The following is a 26,196-nucleotide window of genomic DNA, read 5'->3' as shown; positions in this document are numbered from 1 at the left end:
CACCTATTCATGCTCTTGTCCAGAAAAAAAAAGATAAGATGTCCATAGAGTGAATAAATAAGAAATAGCCCAACCAATTCAATCATATTAGGGTATAGCCAAATTTCTTAATTTACTATTTGGTTAGCATAAAATGATAAATATTTCAGAAAAATAGAGGCAATAGTCTTTCCCAATATATTATTGTTTTGAAATATATGAATAAATAAAACTAACATCTTAAAGTTGGTAGCTTTTTATTTTCAGAGTGGGTTCACATCTATATTCTCACAGCTTAAAAGATTATCAGAGCATGAAATTTTTGCCCTATTTTACAAATGGGGAGACTGAGAATAAGGTATTCATGACTTTCTGAGAAATAAAAGGCTTTTGAAGTGACCAAAGAGCTAGTGTTAACTTTCCTTTTACAGATGTGGGAGCAGAGGCCTATGGGAGTAGTTGACTTGTCCAAAGACTCTGAACTAGTGACTGATGAAGTTGGGACTCAAATCCTACATTCTACCTCTTAAACCAGGAAACTTCCCTCTACACCCCACTGTTTCTGAAGAGTAAGTAAGAGCTTTCCTTTTGATCATTGCCTCTATATGATTCAGCAAATACCCAATTTCTATTTCACAAGAATGTGGTCGAGTCTATTAAACATTCCGTAGACAGTGAGCATCCACACAGTTTCTTCCCTGCTGTACTCTCTCTCTTTTTTTTTTTTTTTTTTTTTTTTTGAGATGGAGTCTTGCTCTGTCGCCCAGGCTGGAGTGCGGTGGGCGGATCTCAGCTCACTGCAAGCTCTGCCTCCCAGGTTCACGCCATTCTCCTGCCTCAGCCTCCCGAGTAGCTGGGACTACAGGCGCCCGCCACCTCACCCAGCTAGTTTTTTTGTATTTTTTAGTAGAGACGGCGTTTCACCATGTTAGCCAGGTTGGTCTCGATCTCCTGACCTCGTGATCCGCCCGTCTCAGCCTCCCAAAGTGCTGGGATTACAGGCTTGAGCCACCACACCCGGCTGCACACTCTTAAATGATACATTCCTCACCTGCACAGGGGTGACATTTAAAATAAAGCTAAATAATTTTCTGTTTTTGAAAATGTCAAAGATGATCAGGGATCACGTCCAGGCTTGGAGCTACAGTACTTTTGTTTTTTTTGACTGCGGAGTTTAAACACATATGGGTAGATATAATCTCTGGGTTTCTTCTGGTGAGCTGAAGTTTTGAAATTCACTTAATCCCTTGCTATCTTAGAATCAGTATCATGCACGATATAGGCCAACCAAAATTTAGTGTTTATGGTTATATAAAAAAAATCATGGCAGGCTGTAAGTCAACGAAGGACAAGAACAGTTTGCTACTTCATAAGCTTTAGATGATGCAGATAATTTAGAAAATTCTTTCCTCAAGGAAAAATAACATTCATTACAGACTGAAAAAAACAGCTGATGACAGTATTTGTGATACACAAAATATCCTATTTTTAATAGTCATCACATATGGATTGTAATTTGGATACAGAAAAAATATTTTTATAGTTCTACCTTCAAAGAGGATGGTAAAAGTTTTATGCGCAAGTGACTCATAGCTTTTTTTTCCATCCTCATTTTGTGTGATCTTAGGAAAAAAACCCTTCATCTCTATGGTGATTCAGTTGACCATTTTTGATCATGTATTTATAGTTTCTCTGTCAACAAATGCTTTTTTTTAGGGCTTCCTAGATGTTATGATATAAAAATTGCAGTTAACAAACACTTGCCTTATAATTTTGGAAGAAAGCAAATTTTCTTTTGTATACTTTTTATTAACATGAATATAGTGGCTCCAAAGGGCTGGACTGATGCATGGCATTCCCCCAAGTGATGAAGCAGTGCATGGGTAAGTTGTCAGACGGCGCAGTCACCAGTCACCAGAAAAGGACTGAAAGCAGCACTCTTTCTTCATATGGGGATTTCCATGTTTCTTCATCAAGCTTGTGTCATGTTTCTACTTAGCTGCATTACTAAATTTTCTTTTGTGGAGAGCATGGGATTTAGCTATGCATTTTATGAAAGCATGTTTACAATTAACTGAGTAACTGTACTGCTTGGGGATCACAAGAGGCCATCACTGGACCTGCTTTTGGGCTCTGGCAAATAGCATAGGTAATGAAGCAGAGGAGGTGACGGTAGAGAAGTCAGGGTAAGATAAGGGTTTATCCTGGGCACAGTGGCTCAATGCCTGTAATCCCAGCACTTTGGGAGATAGTGGATCACCTGAGGTCAGGAGTTCAAGACCAGCCTGACCAACATGGTGAAACCCTGTCTCTACTAAAAATGCAAAAATTAGCTGGATGTGGTGGTGGGCGCCTATGATCCCAGCTACTCAGGAGGCTAAGGCAGGAAAATCGCTTGAACCTGGGAGGTGGAAGTTGCAGTGAGGTGAGATTGTGCCGCTGCACTCCAGCCTGGGCGAGAGGGTGAGACTCAGTCTCAAAAAAAAAAAAAAAAAAAAAAAAAAGAAAGGATTAGTTTCTGATCTTTAGGCATCATCATGGCAACAAGTGACTGATCTTTCTTGCTTTCTTGCCTGTCAGAGACACGGAGTGAGAGAAACTTCTGGGGATCCCTGCTGTGTGTTACAACAGGCTGTTGCGCCTTAACCTGTAGTTCAAGGGTATCACTAGAATAGGTGAATTCCATAAGAAAATGAAAACGAAGTTTATTAAAGCCTATTAAAGCAAACCCAAGGGCTTAGTCCCTAAAATATTCTCATAAGATGGCAGGCAGAGCATAAAATCAAAAGTAAGTCTCCCATTCCACCTCCTCATTGCAGATTCACTGCCAGAAGTGACTTACTTTACCTTCTCTGATGTGCGTTTTTCTGGTGGGTACCTACAACTACTCACTCCATTGCCCATAAGTGTGAGAAATAAACATCATTTTCTCAATTTCTTGATCCATCAGTGTTCAGCAGTAGTAGGTGATTCCAAAAGCAAAAGATGTAGTGTTTGCTCTTGCATAATACAACCTTACTCCCATCTCTACTTCTCTCCTGTCTCCTAGTTCATAAGAGTTTTATCATTTTAAACATTTTAACATTTCCATGGTTTATAGATTTGAGACCTTTTTTTTGAAAGGTAGAGTCTCGCTCTGTTGCTTAGGCTGGAGTGCAATGGCGTGATCTAGGCTCACTGCCATCTCTGCCTCCTGGGTTCAGGCGATTCTCCTGCCTCAGCTTCCCAAGTAGCTGGGACTACAAGCATGTGCCACCATGCCCAGCTAATTTTTGTACCTTTTGGTAGAGACGGGGTTTCACTATGTGTTTGCCAGGCTGGTCCCAAACTCCTGACCTCAGGTGATCCACCCGCCTCGGCCTCCTAAAATGCTGGGATTACAGGCATGAGCCACTGTGCCCGGCCCAGATTTGATACTTTTGTGCTTTGCTTACAACTTGAAAAAATAAACTTCAGCAGTGTTTACATTATTAGGATAAGGCAAATATTATTCACTGCAGAACCAAGTAGTGAAATTTGATCTGTAGAAAAAAGGAAATGTAATCTTAAAACATTATGTTTGAGTCACATTAAAGAGAATTTTCTGCAAGTCAAGAACAAGTGAATTCTCTTTTATTACAGCTCGTTAATTGTTCATTGTAATGCCATATTTTATATCAATTCATATGTAAACCATGGGGGGTAGGGCTTTCAGATATCTGCCTGGGAAACTGAGGAGTTTGGAGAAAATATCTAAGAGAAGAGATAAGGAATGAGTAAGGACTGTTTGATCAATGAGGTTTTAATTGTCACAGCAAAGAGGTCTTTCATAAACCTGTTCCTGGCTCCAAGAGAGGAAGCAAACAAGTAATAAATAAGACAATTAGACAATTATTTTCAGTGAAACTTCTGTAGGTTAGTTAAGGCATATGGTATTATTGCTTTGATAATTTGATATACTGCTAACTGAATAAAATATAAAAAGGGTAAGAGAAATAATTACGTAACTCTATCCAGTGAATTTTCCAGGACTTGAACATTCAATGATACTGGCTTACAGGGCCTAGTGGAGATGGTGGAGTTAGTGAACATAGTGTACAAGGGTGGCTGGAACATGGCAGAATGTAGTAGAAACAGCTACTTTATGCAATGGACATGGGGATCTCAAGAAGCAGATGTGGACCAAGCAAAAGTGGCAGTGCCTAGAAAGAGCTATAACTCTCACTGAAAGCAATTCACACCTCGAAGAAAGTATAACCCACTGTACGTTGTTGTGCCCAACAGATTTTATTGTCCCCAGAAAAAGAAAATTGGTTTAGAAGATGGGAAGAAGGGGTGGATGTCATATGAAAGATGAGATGGGAAGAAGGGGTGAATGTTACATGAAAAAGATGAGCAGCTTTTTCATGAGATTTCCCTGAGGACATAATTAGGAGAGAGAGAGTAGAGGAAAAAAACTACTAGTCAAAATTTTGTGTGTAAATATATATATATAGAGAGAGAGAGAGAGAGAGAGAGTATTTTGTGTAGATCCTTGATAAATGTAAACACTTTAATTTGCAGTTGTATGAAGACATTTTTCTAGAGCAATATGACATTGTGGGAAAAAGTGTGAGATTTTGGTCAGAGGAAGAACTGTGTTTGAAAAGCTCTTGCACAAGTCTCTCTAAGATGATCTGAGCCTCATTTTTTCTGATCTGTAAATTGGGAGTAAGAAACCCCATCTTTCTTGCTAGGTGTAAGAATGAATTGGAGAGCTGTGAAAATCACATGTGAAACCTAATGGGTTATAGGACTGTTGGCTTTTCTTCTACAGAATAATCTAATTTTAGAAATACTCTTCTTTGGATACCTGCTCCCCAAAATCTGGAGCTCAGACAAGCCATTTTATCCCTTGTTTACTCAGCAACAGTGATAAATGTAATATTTACTCACCCCATTAATACAGTTATCTGGCTTGGTCTACTCTAGGGTCAAATGTATCTTTGGTGTTTTGACTTCTTTCAAGAACACTCAGAGAAGGGTATAGGTTATGGTCCTGAAAAATAATAACCTTATTGCGCAGACTGTCCTAGGCAGAATTTTCTCCTGAGATGACAGTTCAAATTCCCTATTCCTGACTACCAGGTGAATCAACACAACTTATGGAAGCAAATAAGTAATAAATATATGACAGTTCAAATTCCCTTTTCCTGACTACCAGGTGAATCAACACAACTTATGGATTTATTAACAAACCTATTGGTATTGTTGAGGATTTTAAAAATAAATTAATTTTTGTTATTATAAGTCGTTATCTAGATTTTTTCAATACTTATTGATTGTACTTATGTGAGGGTGGTAATCAGTATGGTAGAAGAGGAAGAGCACTAGAATAAAATTTCAAAAAATGGGGAACTTAAAGTGGGTTTATTCTCTTTCTTCCTTTCTCTTATTTCCTTGTTTTCTTTTTCTTTTTTTTTCTTTTTGAGACAGAGTCTCTCTCTGTTGCCCAGGCTGGAGTGCGATGGTGCGATCTTGGCTCACTGCAACCTCCACCTCCTGGGTTCAAGTGAATCTCCTGCCTCAGCCTCCTGAGAAGCTGGAATTTCAGGCGCCCACCACCATGCCTGGCTAATTTTTGTATTTTTAGTAGAGACGAGGTTTTGCCATGTTGGCCAGGCTGGGTGATTCACCCGCCTTGGCCTCCCAAAGTGTTGGGATTACAGGCATGAGCCACTGCCCCCAGCGCCTCTTATTTCTAGTTAATAAATAATATTTATATTTATTTACAGGGTATAAAAAAGGCCATCAGGAAAACATTCACTGAAGTCTTACTTGTAGATCTTAAACTTGAAAAGTGAGTAGAATTTGGACATGTGGAGATAGACCTAGATTGTGAGACTTAGAAACTACACACTGCAAAGGTTCTGAGGTCAAAAATCATGGCCCGTATACAAGAAATGGTGAAAGAGTACTATCTGGGTTGAGTTTGAGCATGAGAAATGGAATGTTAAGCTGCCATTTCACACTGTAATGACTATGAGGCAGAATTAAAAAGTGTTTCCTAATATGCAGTGTAGAAAAGCCAAATGTAAAATTACATCTCTATGCTGACTTCAGCTTCATAAATTACGTCTGCTCATGAGCAAAGGCTGAAAGGAAATGCTACCCACAACAAAATTCATAAACAGATGGTATTAGACTAGAGAAATTTCCATTTTTAATTTTTTTATTGTTGTGACACAGTTAAATAGTTGGAAATGGATGAAAGTAGTTTCTGGATGGGTACATTTTATGAATGTGAGACTTTCAGACATTTATACATACCTTAAAAATATAAATAAATTGCACATGAAACTCAGTGGCCATTATTCACACTCTAATTTCTAGGAATCCAGCATGATGAAAATTCTAGAAATTCTCCTTTCCTTTTTCATTTGAAAGGCGGCATAAAGTATACATGCAAGGTGTTCCTGTTTATAGCAAAGACACATCTAATATGTAACCATCTGAGAGGAAGGGCTGATTTTTTAGCAGGGCATTATGATGACAAAGCTTGGCTATCTGTAAAAAAAGTAAAATATGGAGAATTATTTAAATTAAAGTGATAAAATTCAAAGATTACATAACATTTCATAGAGGCTGAGTTATGCTCAAGGGACTCACTTATTAGGCAGTCTTATGACAGGAGGTGAACTATATCCATCTATTCAAAAAGCAATTTATTGCTCACCTCATTGTCGTGCTAACCTCAGCATTCTCTCAAGGTAGCTGGAAGCAGAATTAGTTGCAACAGTGTTCATAGGTCTATCCACATCCATCTTATTGCCAAGATGAACTAGATTTGTTTGCAGGAAAAAAGGGAGAAGATGTCACTGATTGCTATAACTTATTATAAAGCTGCATACTTATTTGGTGCTTTTATTAAATTAGTTTTTTCTAATCATCAAAATATATACGTATGTATTGTTATCTTCTGCAATGCGTTTGACTTCTCAGAAGCTATAGTCAGACATTAAGCAGAATAACTTACTTGACTAAATCACTAAATTTTATGCTGTTAAGACTGGAAAAAATTACACATCAAACCACCTCGTTTTATGCAATGGGAAACTGAGGATCAGAGAGAGCAATATTTCCATGCAATTTCGCAGTAAAATTCAGTGGTAATGAAAGGCTAAAAAAGAAAAATCTCTTCCTTCCCCATTTAGTACTCTCTTTCTAAGTAACATACCACGTTTTTATTGGAAATACAGAGTAGGTTAAAGGAAAACAATTATAAGCATGTCTTAGAACATTAAAGTAGGAAATTAAATTTGATTTATGGAAGAAAAAAGAAATTAAATTTACCTCCCTTTTAGAAGAGTAGTAATTATCACATTACTCAATGATGGAAATGGGCATTGTTAGAGAGTGACTCGGGGCTGATATGTGGCATCTTTATCTTTCTTATGTGTCCTTCACTATGATTACTCACTAATATAAACTAAAATGATGCTCTTTGAAAACAGCAATAGAAGGAAATAGTCAATAGTTAATACTGAAATATTTATTTACTTTCTAACTACAGTGAGCCCAGTAAAAGGCTCTAGAGGGCTACTACAGCATGACAGGTTATTATTCTTGAGGAAATTAAAATCTAGTTAGAAAAGGAAGTATAAAATATACAATAAATCAATAAATAATACCAAAAGAATGCACTTATTTGCAAATTTATTGCATATAATCACTAAGAAGACATACAAGTGACCAACAGAAAGAGTGCTCAACATCACTAATCATCAGAGAAATGCAAGTTCAAACCTCAATGAAGTACCATGTCACACCAGTCAGAATGGCTATTATTAAAAAGTCAAAAAACAAAAAACAGCTGTTGGTGAGGATATGGAGAAAAGGAAATGCTTATACACTGTTGGTGGGAATGTAAATTGGTACAACCTCTATGGAAAACAGGATGGAGACTTCTCAAAGAACTAAAATAGAACTATCATGAAATCATCAATCCCACTATTGGGTACCCACCCAATGGAAAATAAATCATCATATAAAAAAGACACCTGCGGAAAGAGGAGGCAGAGCAAGATGTCCAAATAGAAGCCTTCACTAATCATCCTGACTGCAGGAATATTAAATTGAACAACTATTCTCTCTCTTTCACACACACACACACACACACACACACACACACACACACACACACACACACACACAATCACCTTCACAAGAACCATAAATCAGGTGAGTAATCACAGTACCTGGTTTTAATGTGATATCACTGAAGGAGACACTAAAGATAGGAGAGACAATCTTGAGTTGCCAGTGTCACCCCTCTTCCATCCCCCAGCAGCAGCCACGTGTCACAGAGAGAGAATCTGTGCACTTGGGGAAGGAAGAGCACAGTGATGAAGGGATTCCGCTCTAGAAATCAGTGCTGTCATGTCACAGTGGAAAGCGACACCAGGCAGAACTCAGCTGGAGTCCAGGAAGGGATGGTTTAGACCTAACCAGAAGGGAAGCACCCATCCTCCCGTCAGAACCTGAATTCTGGCAAGCCTCACCACTGTTGCCCAAAGTGCTCTGGGATTCTAAATACACTTTAAAAGCAGTCTAGGGCACAAGGACTGCATTTCCTGGGCATGTCCTGGTGCTGTGCTGGGCTCAGAACCGGCAGACTTGGGGGACAAGTGACCTGGTGAGATACCAGCTTTGTCTGCCAAGTGACTGCTTGCACCACACCTCCCAAACTCCAGGCAGCACAACTTGCAGCTCCAGGAAAGACTCCTTCCCTCCTCATGAGAAGAGGAGGGGGAAGAGTAAAGAGGTCTTTGTTTTACAACTTGGATACTGGCCTAGCCAGAGTAGGACAGAACACCAGCAGAGTTGTGAGGGTCTGATTTCAGGACCCCACTCCTAGACGACATTTCTAGACATACACTAGGCCAGAAGGGAACCTGCTGCCTTGAAGGGAAGGACTGACTCCTGGCAGGAGTCATCATCTGCTGACTAAAGAGCCTTTGGGCCCTGAGTAATCAGCAGTGGTAGCCAGGCAGTGCTCACTGTGGGCCTTGGGTGAGCCTCGGTAGCCAGTTTACCATGGGCCTTGGGTGAGACTCAGAGACGTGCTGGCTTCAGGGGTGACCTAGTGCATTCCCAGCTATGCTGGCTATGGGAAGAGACTCCTTCTGCTTGAGAAAATGTGATAGAAGAGTAAAAGGGACTTTATCTTGCAGCTTAGGTATCAGCTTGGCCACAGTGGGATAGAGCACCAAATGAGCTCTTGGGGTTCACAATTCTATACATTGCCTCTTGGATGGCATTTCTGAACCTGTGTTATGTCACAGGGGAGCCCACTGCCCTGTAGATAAAATCCCAGGCCTGGCATTTACAAGAAGTTGACTGAAGACCACTTGGGCCTTGAGTGAATGTTGGTGGTAGACTGGCTGATATGGTTCAGCTCTGTGTCCTCACCAAAATCTCATCTTGAGTTGTATTCCCATAATTCTCACGTGTTATAGGAAGGACCCGGTGGGAGAGAACTTGAATCTTGGGGGTGGTTTCCTCCATCCTGTTCTCACGGGAGTGAGTAAGTCTCACGTGATCTGATGGGTTTGTCAGGGGTTTCCACTTTTGCATCTTGATTTTCTCTTTCCGCTGCAATGTAAGAAATGCCTTTTGCCTCCTGCCATGATTCTGAGGTCTCCCCAGCCATGTGGAACTGTAAGTCCAATTAAACCTCTTTCTCCTCAGTCTCAGGTTTGTCTTTATCAGCAGCTTGAAAACAGACTAATACAGTAAATTGGTACAGTAGAGTGGGGCATTGCTGAAAAGATACCTGAATACATGGAAGCCACTTTGGAACTGGGTATTAGACAGAGGTTGAAGCAGTTTGGAGGGCTCAGAAGACAGAAGAATGTGGGAAAGTTTGGAACCTCCTAGAGACTTGTTGAATGGCTTTGACAAAGATTCTGAGAGTGATAAGAACAATAAGGTCCAGGCTGAGGTGGTCTCAGATGGAGATGAGGAACTTTTTGGGAATCAGAACAAAGGTGACTCTTGTTATGTTTCAGCAAAGAGACTGGTTGCATTGTGCCCCCACCCTAGAGATTTGTGGAACTTTGAACTTGAGAGAGATAATTTAGGGTATCTGGCAGAAGAAATTTCTAAGTGGCAAAGCATTCAAAAGGTGATTTGGGTGATGTTAAAAGCATTACATTTTAAAAGGGAAACAGAGCATAAAAGTTTGGAAATTTTGTAGCCTGACAATATGATAGAAGAGAAAATCCCACTTTCTGAGGAGAAATTCAAGTCAGCTGCAGAAATTTGCTTAAGTAACAAGGAGCTGAATGTTAATACCCAAAGCAATTGGAAAAATGTCTCCAGGGCATGTCATAGGTCTTCATGACAGCCCCTCACATCACAGACCTGGAAGCTTAGGAGGAAAAAATGATTTTGTGGGCTTGGCCCAGGGTCCCTATGCTGTGTGTAGCCTAGGGACTCTGTGCCCTGCATCCCAGCGCCCTAGCCATTGCTAAAAGGGGCCAAGGTACAGCTCCACCCATGGTTTCCGGGGGTGCAAGCTCCAAACCTTGGCAGCTTCCACATGGTGTTGAGCCTGAGGGTGCACAGAAGTCAAGAATTGAGGTTTGGGAGCTTCCACCTAGATTTCGGACAATATATGGAAACAGCTGGATGCCCAGGCAGAAGTTTGCTGCAGGGGCGGGGCTTTCATGGAGTACTTCTGCTAGGGCAGTTTGGGAGGGAAATGTGGGGTTAGAGCCCCCACACAGAGTCCCTACTGAGGCACTGCCTAGTGGAGCTGTAAGAAGAGGGCCACTGGCCTCCAGAGACCAGAATGGTATATCCACTGACAGCTTGCACTGTGTGCCTGGAAAAGCCACAGACACTCAATGCCAGCTTGTGAAAGCAGCCAAGAGGGAGGCTATACCCTGCAAAGCCACAGGGGTGGACCTGCCCAAGATTATGGGAACCTACCTTTCTTGCATCAGTGTGATCTGGATATGAGACATGGAGTCAAAGGAGATCATGTAGTAGCTTTAGAATTTAACTACCCTGCTGGATTTCAGACTTGCATGGGCCCTGTAACCTCTGTTTCGGCCAATTTCTCCTATTTGGAATGACTGTATTTACCCAATACCTGTAACCCCATTGTATCTAGGAAGTAACTAGCATGCTTTTGATTTTACAGGCTTGTGGGTGGAAGGGACCTGCCTTGTCTCAGATGACACTTTGGACTTTTGGGTTAATGCTGAAATGAGTTAAGACTTTGGGGGACTGTTGGGAAGGCATGATTTGTTTTGAAATGTGAGGACATGAGATTTGGAGGGGCCAGGGGCGGAATGATATGGTTTGGCTCAGTGTTCCTACCCAAATCTCATCTTGAACTGTACTCCTATAATTCCCACATGTTGTGGGAGGGACCTGGTGGGAGACAATTTGAATCATGGGGGCAGTTTCCCCCATACTGTTCTTATGGTAGTGAATCAGTCTCATAAGATCTGATGGTTTTATCAGGCGTTTCTGCTTTTGCCTCTTCCTCATTTTCTCTTGCCCCTGCCATGTAAGAAGTGCCTTTCACCTCCCGCCATGATGATGAGGCCTCCCCAGCCATGTGGAACTGTAAGTCCAATGAAACCTCTTTCTCTTCCTGGTCTCGGATATGTCTTTGTCAGCAGTGTGAAAATGGACTGATACACTGGTGGTATTTGCTGTGGGCCTGAGGCAGGGTTGACCATGGGGAGAGACTCCTCAGCTTGTGGAAAGGGGAAAGGAGAATAAGAAGGACTTTGTTTTGTTGCTTATGTGCCAGATCAGCCAGAGTAGAAGAGAGCACCAGGTAGATTCCTAAAGTTTCTGACTCCAGCCTTGGATCCCAAGTGGACTCTCTGGACTTACCCAGGGCTGGAGAAAACTTTCTGTCCCAAAGGAAAGAACACAAATAGCAGAAGTAAGTCCTTAAGTGTAAATAACAGCATTTAATGTCAATAGACTAAACTATCTATTCAGAAGACATAGAGTGGCTGAATGGATTTTAAAAAATCACCAACACTCTGTAGCCTAAAAGAAACACACCTCACCTATCAAGACAGACTGAAAATAAAGGGAAGACACAAAGAAGTTATTATATAATAATGAAGGGTTCAATTCAGCAAGAGGGTATAAGAATTGTAAATACAAATGCACATAACCCTGGAGCACCCTGATTTATAAAGCAACTATTATTAGAGCTAAAGGGAGAGCATGATCCCAATACAATGATAGCTGGAGAGTTCAACATCAAACTTTCAGGACTGAAGAGATAATTCAGACAAAATAAAGATGCATTGGACTGAAAAGGCACTGTAGACCAAACGTCCCTAATAGAACATTTCAGTGGCTGCAGAATACACATTTTACTCCTAAGCACATGAATCATTCTCAAGAATAGACCATATAGGCCACAAAGCAAGTCTTCAAAAACTCAAAAAAAATTGAAATTATATCAAGTATCTTCTCTCTAGAATGGAATAAAATGAAAATTAATTACAAGAGGGATTTTTGGAAACCATAAAAAAACAGAAATTGTACAATATACTCCTCCTCAATGACCAGTGGATAAATGAAGAAATTAAGAAGGAAATTAAATATTTCTTGAAACAAGTGATAACGAAAACACAACATACCAAAACCTATGGGATACAGTAGAAGCAGTACTAGGGAGAAAGTTTATAGCTATAAGCACTTACATCAATAAGGCAGAGAAAGTGCAGCAAATAAAAAACTAATAATATATCTTAAAGAACTAGAAAAACAAGAAAAAAAAAACCAAAATTGGTAGAAGAAAAGAAATAATAAAATCCCAAGGATATATAAATAAAATTGAAACAAAATTCAAAAAATCAGAAAAATGAAAAGTTGTTTTTTTCTGAAAAGACAAATAAAAGTTACAAACCTTTAGTCAGACTAAGAAAAAAAAGAGATAAGACCCAAATAAATAATATCAGAGATGAGAAAGGAGACATTACAACTGATACCACAGACATTCAAAGAATTGTTAGAGGCTACTCTGAACAAGTATATGCCAATAACCTGCAAAATCTAGAAGAAATGGATAAAGTTCTAGACACATATACCCTACCAAGATTAAATAATAAAGACATAAAAAAAATCAACAGAGAAATAACTAGTAATGAGAATTAAGCAGTAATAAAAAGTATTCCAGCAAAGAAAAGTCAAAGGCCTGATAGCTTCACAGCTGAATTTTACCAAACACTTAATGAAGATTTAATACCAATCCTACTGAAACTATTCAAAAAACTAGAGGAGAAATAAATGCCTCCAAACTCATTCTACCAGGCCATTATTACCCTGATACCAAACCATGCAAAGACACATTACAATAACAGTAATGACAACAAATAAACAAACAAACAATTTCAGGCCAATATCCCAATGAATATTTATGCAAAAATTCTCAGCAAAATATTAGCAAACTGAATTGAACATCACATTAAAAAGGTCATTTGTTATAACCAAGTGGGATTTATCCTAGGGAAGCAGCACATACAAATCAATCAATGTGATACATCATGTCAACAGAATAAAGGATAAAAACATTATAGTTATTTCAATTGATGCTGGAAAAGCATTTAAAAAAAATTCACAATCCCTTCATGATAAAAACACTCTAAAAACTGTGTGTAAAAGGACCGTTACTCAACAAATAAAAGCCATATACAACAGACTCACAGATACTATCATACTGAATGTGGAAAAACTGCAAACCTTTCCTCTGAGATTTGGAACATGAGGTGGAACAGTGGTAAAAGGATGTCCACTTTTACCACTGTTATTCAACATATTATTGGAAGCCCTAGCTAGAGCAATCAGACAGGAGAAAGAAATAAAAGGCATCAAAATTGGAAAAGAAGAAGTCAAGTTATCCTTGCTTGCAGGTGCCATAATCTTTTATATTTGAAAAAAACCTAAAGACCCCACCGAAAAACCATTGGAACTGATAAACAGTAAAGTTTCAGGATACAAAATAACATAAGAAAATCAGTAGTATTTATATATGCCAGCAGCAAACAATCTAAAATAGAAATCGAGAAAATAACCCCATTTATAATACCTATCAAAGAAATAAAATACCTAGGAATTAACATAACCAAAGGAGTGAAAGATCTCTGCAATTAAAACTATAAAATGTTGATGAAAAACATTGAAGAGGAAACAAAAATGGAAGGATATTCAATGTTCATGGATTGGAAGAATCAATATTTTTAAATGTCCACACTTCTAAAGGAATCTACAGATTCAATGCAATCCTTATCAAAATAACAAAGACATTCTTCACAGAAGTAGAAAAAACAATCCTAAAATATACATGGAACTAGAAAAGATGCTGAATAACCAAAGCTCTCCTGAACACAAAGAGCAAAACTGGAGGAATCACATTACCTGACTTCAAATTATACTACAGAACTATAGTAACCCAAACAGCATGGTACTGGCATAAAAACAGACACACATAGACCAGTGGAACAGAACAGAGAAACCAAAAACAAATACAAACACCTACAGTGAACTCATTTTTGACAAAAGTATGAAGAATATAAACTGGGGAAAAGACAGTCTCTTCAATAAATGGTGTTAGGAAAACTGAATATCCATATGCTGAAGAATGAAACTAGACCCCTATCTCTCGCCATATACAAAAATCAAATTAAAATGTTCATATACTTAAATCTAAGACTTCAAACTATGAAACTACTACAAGAAAACATTGGGGAAAACTCTCTAGGACATTGATCTGAGCAAAAATTTCTTGAGTCATATCCCACAAGCACAGGCAACCAAAGCAAAAATGGACAAATAGGAAAACCTTAAGTTAAAAAATTTCTGCACAGTAAAGGAAACAAAAAGGAAAGCGAAGAGGGAACTCACAGAATGGGAGAAAATATCTACAAACTATTCATCTTACAAGGAATTAATAAACAGAATATATATGAGGAGCTTAAACAACTCTATGGGAAGAAATCTAATAATCTGATTTTAAAATGTGCAAAAGATCTGAATAGACATTGTTCAAAAGAAGACATACAAATAACAAACTGGTATATTAAAAAGTGCTCAGCATCATCGATCATCAGAGACATGCATATTAAAACTACAATGAGATAGTGTCTCACCGCAGTTAAAACAGCTTTTATCTAAAAGACAGGCAATAACAAATGCTGGCAAAGATGTAGAGGAAAGGGAACCCTTGTACACTGCTGGTGGGAATGTAAACTAGTACAGCCACTGTGGAATACAGTTTGGAGGTTCCTCAAGAAAATGAAAATAGAACTACCATATGATCCAGCAATTCCACTCCTAGGTATATACCGGAAAAAAAAAAAAAAAAAGAGAGAGAGAGAGAAGTCAGTGTATTGAAGAAATAGCTGCACTCCCATGTTTATTGTAGCACTATTCACAGTAGTCAAGATTTGCAATCAACCTAAGTATCCATCAACAGACAGATGGATAAAGAAAATGTGCTAATATAGACAATGGAGTACTATTCAGCCATTAAAAAGCATGAGATCCTCTCATTTGCACATGAGATGTTATCTATTTACAACATTGATAACTGGAGGTTATTATGTTAAGTGAAATAAGCCAGGCACTGAAAGAAAATCTTCACATGTTCTCACTTATTTGGGAGCTAAAAATTAAAAACAATTGAACTCATGGAGATTCAGAGTAGAACAACAGTTATCAGGGGCTGAGAACAGTAGTGAGGTGTTGGGTAATAATTAGAGATGGTTAATGCATACCAAAATGTAGTTAGGTATAATGAATAAGATCTAGTATTTGATAGCACAGCATGGTGACTGCAATCAACAATAATTTATTGCCTATTTAAAAATAAAAGAGTATAATTGGATTATTTGTAACACAAAGGAAGGATAAATGCTTGAGGTGATTGCTATGGCATTTATCCTGATGTGATTATTACACATTGAATGCCTGTATCAAAATACCTCATGTACCTCATAAATATATATGCCTACTATGTACTGACAAAAGTTAAAAGTAGAAATTAAAAAGATACCTGCAATCTTATATTTATTGCAGTACTATTCACAATCACAAAGTCATGGAATCAACCTGCATCCATCAGTGGGTGGTTGGATGAAGAAAATGTGGTATACATACACCACGGAATACTATGTAGCCATACAAAAGAATGAAATCATGTCATTTGCAACAACATGAATGGAGCTAGTAAGTGAAACGACTTGGAAACAGAAAACAAAATGCTGGACTGTCTCACTTATAAGTGGGAGCTAAATAATGGGTTCACATGGACATATAGAGCAAAGTAATACATTCTGGGGCCTCCAAAAGAGGAGAAGGTGGGAATGGGGGTGAGGGCTTAAATAGTGTACAATGTTCATTCTTTGGGCTATGGGCAAACTACAATGACAAACATCATCATTATGCAATATATTCATGTAAAAAATCTGCACATATACACCCGAATCTATAAAAATAGAAAAATAAAGATAAGCATCAGAAGACGCTATACCAACTGAATTTATATGATACTTTCTGAATCTTGACAATAAAAAAAATGCTTCCATTTGCCTTTTATTGTTGAATTTCTCTACTTGACCTTGTGAGGCCCAATAGGGAAGGAAACATGTTCTAATAACATATTGTTAATATGTGCTTGCAAAGATGTTTTTCTGGCCGGGCGCGGTGGCTCAAGCCTGTAATCCCAGCACTTTGGGAGGCCGAGACGGGTGGATCACAAGGTCAGGAGATCGAGACCATCCTGGCTAACACCGTGAAACCCCGTCTCTACTTAAAAAATACAAAAAACTAGCCAGGCGAGGTGGCGGGCGCCTGTAGTCCCAGCTACTCGGGAGGCTGAGGCAGGAGAATGGCGTAAACCCGGGAGGTGGAGCTTGCAGTGAGCTGAGATCCGGCCACTGCACTCCAGCCTGGGCAATAGAGCGAGACTCCGTCTCAAAAAAAATAAAAATAAAAATAAAAAAATTAAAAAAAAGGTGTTTTTCTATCAAACTCTTCCATTCACTGAAATAAAGCAGCTTATTATGAGTTTTTAAGAAAGCCTCCTTACATTTGTCTTTTATAAGTGCATATGTAAACCCATGTAATATGAACCAATAGAGAAAAAAATATTGTAATGACATATTCTCCATGTTTACTAACAAAGGTGTTTTTCTATCAAATTCTTCCATTCACTGAAAGAAAACAGTTTATGATGCATCTTAGAGAAAGTATGCTTGGCCAGCCGCGGTGGCTCATGCCTGTAATCCCAGCACTTTGGGAGGTCAAAAAGAGCAGATTGCCTAAGGTTAGAATTTCGAGACCAGCCTGGCCAACGTGGTGAAACCCCGTCTCTACTAAAAATACAAAAATTAGCCAGGCATGGTGGTGCACGCCTGTAATCCTAGCTACTGGGGAAGCTGGGGCAAGAGAATTGCCTGAACCTGGGAGGTGGAGGTTGCAGTGTTGCAGTGAGCTGAGATCACACCATTGCACCCTAGCCTGGGCGACAAAAGCAAAACTCTATCTCAAAAAAAAAAAAAAAAAGAAAGAAAAAAGAATGTATTGTTACATTTTATTGACTTTTCTTGCTGGATTTCTTTTGGCCTTATAGGGCCCAATGGAAAAATAAACATGTTTTAAAAACGTATTCTCAATCTGCACTTACAAAAATGCATGTGTCTAACTTTCATTCATTCAAAGAAAATTTCTTATGATGAATCTTTGAGAAAACATGCTTATATTTACCTCTTATAGCTGCATATGTAAACCCATGTGATATGAATAAATAGATTCTAATAAAAAATTACAAAGCAGCAACAAATGATATTAAAAGAATACACTTCATTGCAAGTTTATCTGGCATAATCTCTAAGAAAAGGAACCAGAGACAGGAATGCTAGTAATGGCTGAAGACTTAGTAATGATTTTAAAGGAAACAAGAGTGTTGAACTGAGTCTTAGAAGACTAGCAGGCTCAGGGTAAGAGTAGGGTAGAGAAAATAAAGAATTTCTTGTCTTTTGTTACACTATTTTTTTCAGGGCTTCTGTCTCCCTTTAATGACAGTCCTTTCATCTTCATGGGCTCGAAACTTTTTTTTTTCTTTTTAAATGTTACTCAGGATCTCGTTTCTTGAGGTCCAATAAATTATCTTATTTCTTTACTTTCAGTTGGGTAACTCTTATTTATAATAGAAAGAGTCCTACCTTATCCACTCATTTCAGATCCTTAATTTTTTTCTACTTTGCACATGTTTCCTGGGAGATATTCACCCTTATTTAGACACCATTAAAGAGGCTTTAACAATTACTAAAATACATGATTTCCAAAACTGTTTCTTGAGTTCATAACTTCTTTCTGTACTGTTGATTGGGTGATTCTAAACCTGGAGCAATTTTGTGCCCTAGGAAATGTTTGGCAATGTTGAAAATCACCTTTGATGGGCCCACTGGGGTTGGGGGTGGCTACTGACTTCAAGCGGGTAGGGACCAGTGATAGGCTAAGAATCCTACAGGCACAGGCTGCTCTCTTCCTCCTAATCTCTCTCTCTCTCTCACACACACACACACGCACGCACACACACACATGCACATCTCAAAGAATCAAAGCGTGATCCCATCCCAAATGTCAAAAGTGCTGAGATTAGAAATCCTACTGCAACCCTATATGTCAAACTGCTAATCGATTTTTGTAATTTTAATATATCTGAAATGTCTCAAATTATACTTAATCAAAATGGAATATTTCATTTTTATCACCCAAGCTGTAAAGAATGTTCTGACAGGGCTTAATATGGTTTAGCCTTCATAATATTTTTTTCACTATTAGCAGTTTCTTTAAGAAGTTAGATCATACAAGTAAGAATTGACTCAACATTTTGTTTTTCACAAAGCCACAGCAACAAGTTGACACAGAAGAACTTAAAGCAGCCGGCCAGTGGGAGTGAAAGCTCTTGTTACCAGGTTGAAGGTTCTTTGGGAATCTGTTCCCTTTATTTTACTTTTCCTTTGGATTCTTACCACCTCCCACCCTATTCATGCTCTTCTCCAGGTTATGCCTATTATTTTTTTGATCCGGTTAACTAATCATCATATCCTTGTAAGACTACCATAAAAATAACTCTGCTTTTGCGAAATAGCTATGCCTATTTCTAATTTGGTAAGGACAAGTTCCTGTACTGTGGACTGACATTCTCTATCAGACTTACATATAAATTTCACATATGTTCACATCTTTAGAAATAAAGAATATTATTTCTAAGTTTTTCCCAAATGAGTACAATATACCATTTTTCTAGAAATGCTAAGTATAAACTTAAAAATACCAACATTCCAATCTTTAGTATAAAGTTTATTTTTACGTGAAACTGGCAACTACTATATATAATTGCAACTTGAGGGCTGGGACCAGTGGTGTGTTGGGAAAACAAATCTCCAAAGAAAAAAAAAGGGAGAAAAGAAGAAAGAAAGAAAGGAATAAAGAAAGAAAATCCATATGTGAAGTATTTGCCTATTTCTGTGGAATAAATACTCCCACTGTTGCCAATTTCAGGTTGCCAGTGGTTTAATACCTGACTCATAGCCTTCCTGAATATTTAAAAATTGGCTCCCATGAGCCAGGATGAGTCTGCTCCAGCACACCACTAACTACTGTGTTTTGTTCTATAGGTAAAGCAGCAATGAAGTGGGAATTTCATGGTATGGAATTATTGTCCTGGTTAGCTAGTTCATGTTTCAGCTTCTCAATTGCAAAATACAATGGTTGCACTGATGATCCCCAAGATCTATTTTGGTTGCAGCAGTCAGAGGTACAAAGTGTTCTGTCAGCAATTACAATGACTCTTATCATGAAAACATCAAGTGTCACAAAAATTGGAAAGGAAATTGCTATAAATGGGGTTTAGTTTTCTTTTTTTTGTTCATTTTGTTTATTATAGATTAAATTCTGAATAGGCATCCTACTTCTCTAAAATAACTATATATGCACTGAAATAATTATTTGTATTATTGAAATATTTTTGTTAGTTTATATATTCCTTCATTAATGATGCTTTCTACACTAAGTAAAACATCCCTGGACCATTAACTTTGGTGTCATTATTTTTATCTAAAAGTAGCCAATTTTTAAAATTGGGTATCTTTTTATGGAATTTTGGCAGTGCAACATGAGTTTGATGATGTCACATCTGAGAGATTTCATGAAGAGGCAATCAGTAGTAGGAAGCAGAGACTGTACTTTTTATGTGCTTTATCTAAATAGACATATGCTTCTATTCTTCTATGCTATAAATAATTGCTGGCATCTGTGACATACAGATATTATTATGCTAAGAGTCTGTTTTTGTGAAGTGTAACCAAGCCAAAGGAATAAGCCAAGTTTTTATTCCCTCTTTCTGGTCAAATGCAAATTTTCTATTTAAAAGGCAAAGTTTTCATTGTCAAAAGATGAATGAGATGTCACTAAATTTCATTTGGTTCCTTTATTTTTTATGTAGACAATAATGTGTCATAGAAAAATATGCAATAGGCAATTTTCCTTGACTATGAATTTGACACTTACGAAAGTAAAAAGGAACTAATTTAACTAAAACTTTCTGCTTCTTTGTTAATCTGCCAGTTAGCCCATGCTAAAACCGTATTGATGGCATCATAGAAGGCCAGAACTGAATGACCCTGTTGAAGTAATAATTCAATTTATTTACGAAGTGTATGGGAAAACAACCCAAAGCTAGCAAATGACTTGACCTAAATAATACAGAAAGGATCATTCTGCTTTTTTCTACTCTATCCCAGAGCTTCTTGGCATTTAGCAGTATCTACGTTTTCTATTACAAGAACATAAACTTAAAAAGTATTCTTTTATCCACCTTCTTACACTACCACTCACAAACAACCTACTTCTTTTTACCTATTTAGATTCAAGGGCCATCGATCTCTTTTATCTCTTTTCTACAAATTTCATACCAGAATTTGATCATAATCTTCTCTGCATACTAAAGTGAAGTGACGGATAAGAGATAAAAGAAAGCTCCTTCTAGTAAGCATTTGCATTTTCACAGATATTCAAGAGAACCTTAGATTGTCTCTCATAACCTTATTATTTTAGAAAATGTAAGATTTACAGAAACATTGTAAGATACTACAGAGAGCTCCCATATATCCCACATCCACTGCCCTCTATTGCTAACATCACATTGATATTGTGCATTTGTCATAATTAATTAACCAACATTGGTATTTTATTATTAACTAAAATGTAGACTTTATTCAGATTTTCTTAGTTTTTACCTAGTTTATTTTTTGTGCAGCAGAACCTCATCCAGAATGACATACTACATTTTTTTGGTCTTAATTTCTTAGGTCCCTCTTAGCTAAGAGAATATCTCTGACTCTCTTTGTTTTTATGGCTTTGACACTTTTGAGAATTAGTGGTCAGGTATTTTATAAAATGTTTCTCAATTGGTATTTGTCTGATGTTTATCTTATGATTAGACTGGAGTTATATGTTGTTGGGAGGAAGACCGCAGAGTTCAAATGCTGCAGAGTTCAAATGCTTTTCCGATAACATTATATCAAGGATATATACTATCACTGGCTTATCACCATTGATGTCGAGCTTCAATACCTAGTCAAAGTAGTGTTTGTCAGGTTTCCCCACTGTGTAGTTACTCTGGGTTTGCATACACTCTTTGGAAGGAAGTCACTATGTGCAACCCATATTTAAGAAATGGGGGTTATGCTCCATCTTCAAATCAAAGTATTTACATAAATTGTTTGGAATTCTTCTGCACAAACGATTTGTCCATTATCTTCGATTTATTTATTTTTTCAATCACTTATTTATGTCACTATGAACTTATAGATATCTGGGTATAATTTAATAGTACATTATGTTGTTGTTCTAATTGTTGCAGCAGTAATCATTGGGCGCTCTTTTAATTAGTTACTGTATCTGTATGACATATCCCCATTATCATGTGGTTTTGTTGATCACTTTTTTATTTTATAGCAATACCAGAGGGTCCAAGCCCATCTTGTATATTTCTTTTCCTAGTCCTAGAATCAACCATTTCTCAAAAAGTCTTGGTGTCACTTAAAATGGTACCAGAAACCAAGATCTAGGTGCTAGTTTTACTAACTGCTACTGGGATGTCATTGATTTCAGGCCCTCTCACCTGACAGAGCAAATAAATACATGTATACTAACACGTACATGCTTATAAATATTACTATTTGTAATCATCTGTGCATATATTAAGTTAAACATGAGTTTATACTGATGTCTCCAATTCTAATCCATCACCACATGAATTGGCCTCCTAATCTTGGTTATCCCACTACAAAAATGAGACACCTTGCTCCCACCATCTGTCATCCATTTATTCAATTGTTCCATTGCAGTACATAAGTATAGTAGTTTCAGAATTGTTAACCTAACCCATGTGGAAAATAACTTTTTTTTTTTTTTTTTTTTTTTTTTGAGACAGAGTCTTGCTCTGTTGCCCAGGCTGGAGTGCAGTGGCGCGATCTCGGCTCACTGCAAGCTCCGCCTCCCGGGTTCACGCCATTCTCCTGCCTCAGCCTCCCGAGTAGCTGGGACTACAGGCGCCCGCCACCACACCTGGCTACTTTTTTGTACTTAGTTTTGTTTGTTTGTTTAGTAGAGATGGGGTTTCACCGTGTTAGCCAGGATGGTCTCGATCTCCTGACCTCGTGATCCGCCTGCCTCGGCCTCCCAAAGTGCTGGGATTACAGGCGTGAGCCACCACACTCGGCTGGAAAATAACTTTTGAATTACAGTATAGTACTTATATACAGTTCCTTTTGACTTCAGTCTTAATTTTACTCATTCCAAAGTTAGTTAGGTCAGTACTTTTTCCCCCATCCCCACCAGTGAGGTTATTTCATAAATTTGTAACACAGTTAGTTTTTAGTCATACTCTATACTCTATCCCGGGACTCTTCAACCTCATAAATGTTTTTCTTCATTGCAAACATGAAGGTTCACTCTTTGTACTGTAAATTTCTATGAGTTATCACAAATGCATAGTGCCATGAAACCACCGTGTAACCAACTTTATAGTCTCATGCAGAATATTTTTACCACCTTAGAATTTCTTGCTCTTCACCTATCAGTTCTTCCATGCCACCCAAACACCTGCCAACCATCATTATAGTTTAATCAAGAAGAGTTTCACCACTTCAAAAAAACTCTCCTGTCCTTTGCATATTCAATCCTCTAACTGCCCCCTGAGTCCCTGCCAACCACTGATCTTTTTATCTCTTCAGCTTTGCCTTTCCCAGTATGTCACATAATTAAAATCATACAGAATGTAGTCTTTTCTGACTGGCTTCGTTCACTTAGAAATATAGACTAAGATTCATCTATGTTTATGTATGGCTTGATAGGTCCTTTCTTTTTAACACTGAATAATATTCCATTATATGAATATACCACATCTTGTTTATCTTGTCACCTTTTGAAGGACACCTTTTTTGCTTCCAGTTTTGGGATATGATGAATAAAGCTACTATGGGTATAAGGCTTCAAATCAGTTAGGTAAATATATAGGTGTGCAATTGCTGACTGATATGGTAAGAGTATATCAGTCATAAATAAATATATATTTAGCTTTGTAAGAAACTGCCAAGCCGTCTTCCAATGTGGCCGTACCACTTTGAATTTCTATGAGCAATGAATGAGAGTTCCTGTTACTTTGCATCCTTTCCAGCAATTGCAGCAGTAATCACTGGGTGCTCTTTTAATTAGTTCTTATGTATTCTTATGTTTTAGGTATTAGTTATTCTAATAGGATTGTGGTGAAATCTATTTACTGTTTTAATTTGTATTTCCCTGAGGACAAATGATTTGTGCATCTTTTCATGTTCTTATTTAACGTGTATATCTTCTTTGATGGATGAATAGAGGAACTAAAAATAGACCCACATGTATATAGCCAACGGATTTCAAAAAAGGCACAACTGCAATTCAGTAAAGAAAAAATAGTTCTTTCAGCAAATAATGGTGGAACAATTGGATATATACAAATGCAAAGAGAGAGACAGACCTAGACTCAGAGCTGTGTATATCTTCTTTGGTGAGGTGTCTGTTCAGAGCTTCTGCTTATTTCTTTGCGTTGTTTGCTATCTCACTGTTGAGTTCTAAGAGTTCTTTGTATGTTCTGGATACGAGGCCTTTATCAGATATGTGTTTTGTAAATATTTCGTCCAAGTCTGTGGCGTATATTTTCGGTCTCAACAATATCTTTCACAAAGCAGAGTTGTTACATTGTAATAAAATTCAAATTGATATGTTTTTCTTTTATGGATCACAATGTTTAGTTGGTATTGTACCTAAAATCTCATCATTAAACTCAAAGTCATCTACATTTTTCCTATTAAAAGATCTATTGTGTTACATTTTGCATTTTGGCCTGTGATCTATATTGAGTTAATTTTAGTGTGATGTATTAGCTCTGTGTCTACGTTGTCTCGCTCTCTCTCTTTGCATATGTATATATCCAACTTTTCCACCACTGTTTGTTGAAAGGACTATTTTTTTCTTTATTGAATTTCATTTGTACCTTTTTCAAAATCAGTTGATTATATATGCGTGGGTCTATTTTTAGTTCCTCTATTCAGTTCCATCAAACTAAATGTCTATTCTTTTGCCAGCATACCATGTTGGCTTCACTACTGTAGCTTTGTAGGAAGTCTTTAAATCAATTGTTCACTCTCTCTGATAAGTCCAAGCAAAGTAAATGTTTAGGTTTGTCCAGCTTTTTCTCATTGATGACTTCTAAGCTCTTAACATATCAAAGCTGATTCCAGAAGTTTTTCTTCAGGTAGTTTTTTGAACTTTTGGGCGCAGGTTGGTGGAGTTGCTGTTTGGTGGTGGGTATGGACTTCAGGTTGTACTGATGATTCAGGCTACTGGCTTATTCATGTTTAAACTGTCATCAGAGGGAAAACAACCTCTCTGTGTCTCAATTTTCCCAAGTTAAAATGAAAGAATTCCAGTATACTGTCTTTAAGGTCCATAAAGTAATGTAATAATCCACCATTTCTCTCTGGTGTCTGGTTCCACCCAGAACTTTTGAGTCTGGGAATGTCCTATTCTGGTGCCTTACCATATTTCCATCAGGCTTTCTTCTGGCCTGAAATAGTCTCTAACTCATGTTGCATTTTCTATCTTTCTATAGTTTTGGAGACAAACTATGGTATTATATCATGTCAAAGACAAGAAAGCATGAATAATCTGCCAGTCTGCATACCTGTGGAACAGATAGTTGCTTTATTCCAACCTATACTTCTTGTAAATGTTTTGTGGCTTTACTGCTGCCACAATTACTAGCTATTATATCTTGAGCTCTATGTGCAAAACAGCATTATATACCTGATACACATTATCTCATTTATTCTATATATCATTATGCTAAGTTAGCTATTTCTCCATTTGATTTATTTATATGCCAATTGTCATTTTGAGTTTATAAATTATCCCATGTATTCTGTGTACCATTTTTTCTAAGTTAGATATTTCTCCATTTAATTTATATGCCAATTGTCATTTTGAGAGAAGAAGTGGTTGACCTGTGCACTGTTTAGATGTGAATGACCTGGAATTTGAACTCAGCTCTATAAGGCTTGAGCTCAGTTTCTGGTTGGCTTAAATGTGTATGTTCAATTATCAGCTACCTTTAATCAGAGAATGTCTTTTTATGTGATTTACACTTACATTTTATATCTCTAAATGTTTGTAGGGTAGAAATGCCATCCTTCATAACTAAGTAAATAGAATGCTCTTCTACCAGGTATTGCTTCATGATCCTGAACTAAAATGTTAAAAGATATGAATGGTGATACTGAACTAAAATGTTAAAAAATATAAATTGCCCAGATCTCTAAATAGCTATGTGACCATAAGTAAGTCATATTTCTGTATTCTCACTTTCCAGATACTATTCTAAGAGCTTTATTTATATTAGCTCATTTCCCTCCCTCCCAGCAACCTATAAGACATAATACTATCAGTAATGCAATTTTATAGTTGAGAAAACTGAGGTGCAGAGCAGCTAAATCACTTGCCCAAGGCACACAATTTGTTGATGTCAGTGTCAGGATGTGAACCTCGGGAGAATGGCTCCAAGGTCCACGTTTCCAGCCACAGTGCAATGCTGCCTCGTAGGTGTACTAAGTA

At 37.6% G+C, this 26,196-nt stretch overlaps 1 long non-coding RNA gene across 1 annotated transcript in view; it reads left to right on the top strand.

The window, feature by feature from the left end:
* Positions 1–418: 418 nt before the first annotated feature.
* The window catches only part of LOC115898238, a 33,737-nt gene continuing 7,959 nt past the window's right edge, over positions 419–26,196 (top strand). Inside the window, exons 1-2 of the long non-coding RNA XR_004057929.1 lie at positions 419–548; positions 1,804–1,862. This is a non-coding gene — a long non-coding RNA (uncharacterized LOC115898238). The remainder of the gene's footprint in view (positions 549–1,803; positions 1,863–26,196) is intronic.

The sequence above is a fragment of the Rhinopithecus roxellana genome, chromosome 1, assembly GCF_007565055.1.
Source record: "Rhinopithecus roxellana isolate Shanxi Qingling chromosome 1, ASM756505v1, whole genome shotgun sequence".
In the NCBI taxonomy this organism is placed as follows: domain Eukaryota; kingdom Metazoa; phylum Chordata; class Mammalia; order Primates; family Cercopithecidae; genus Rhinopithecus; species Rhinopithecus roxellana.
The sequence above is the reverse complement of the archived record's forward strand: the minus strand, read 5'-3'. Positions and strand labels throughout refer to the sequence as shown.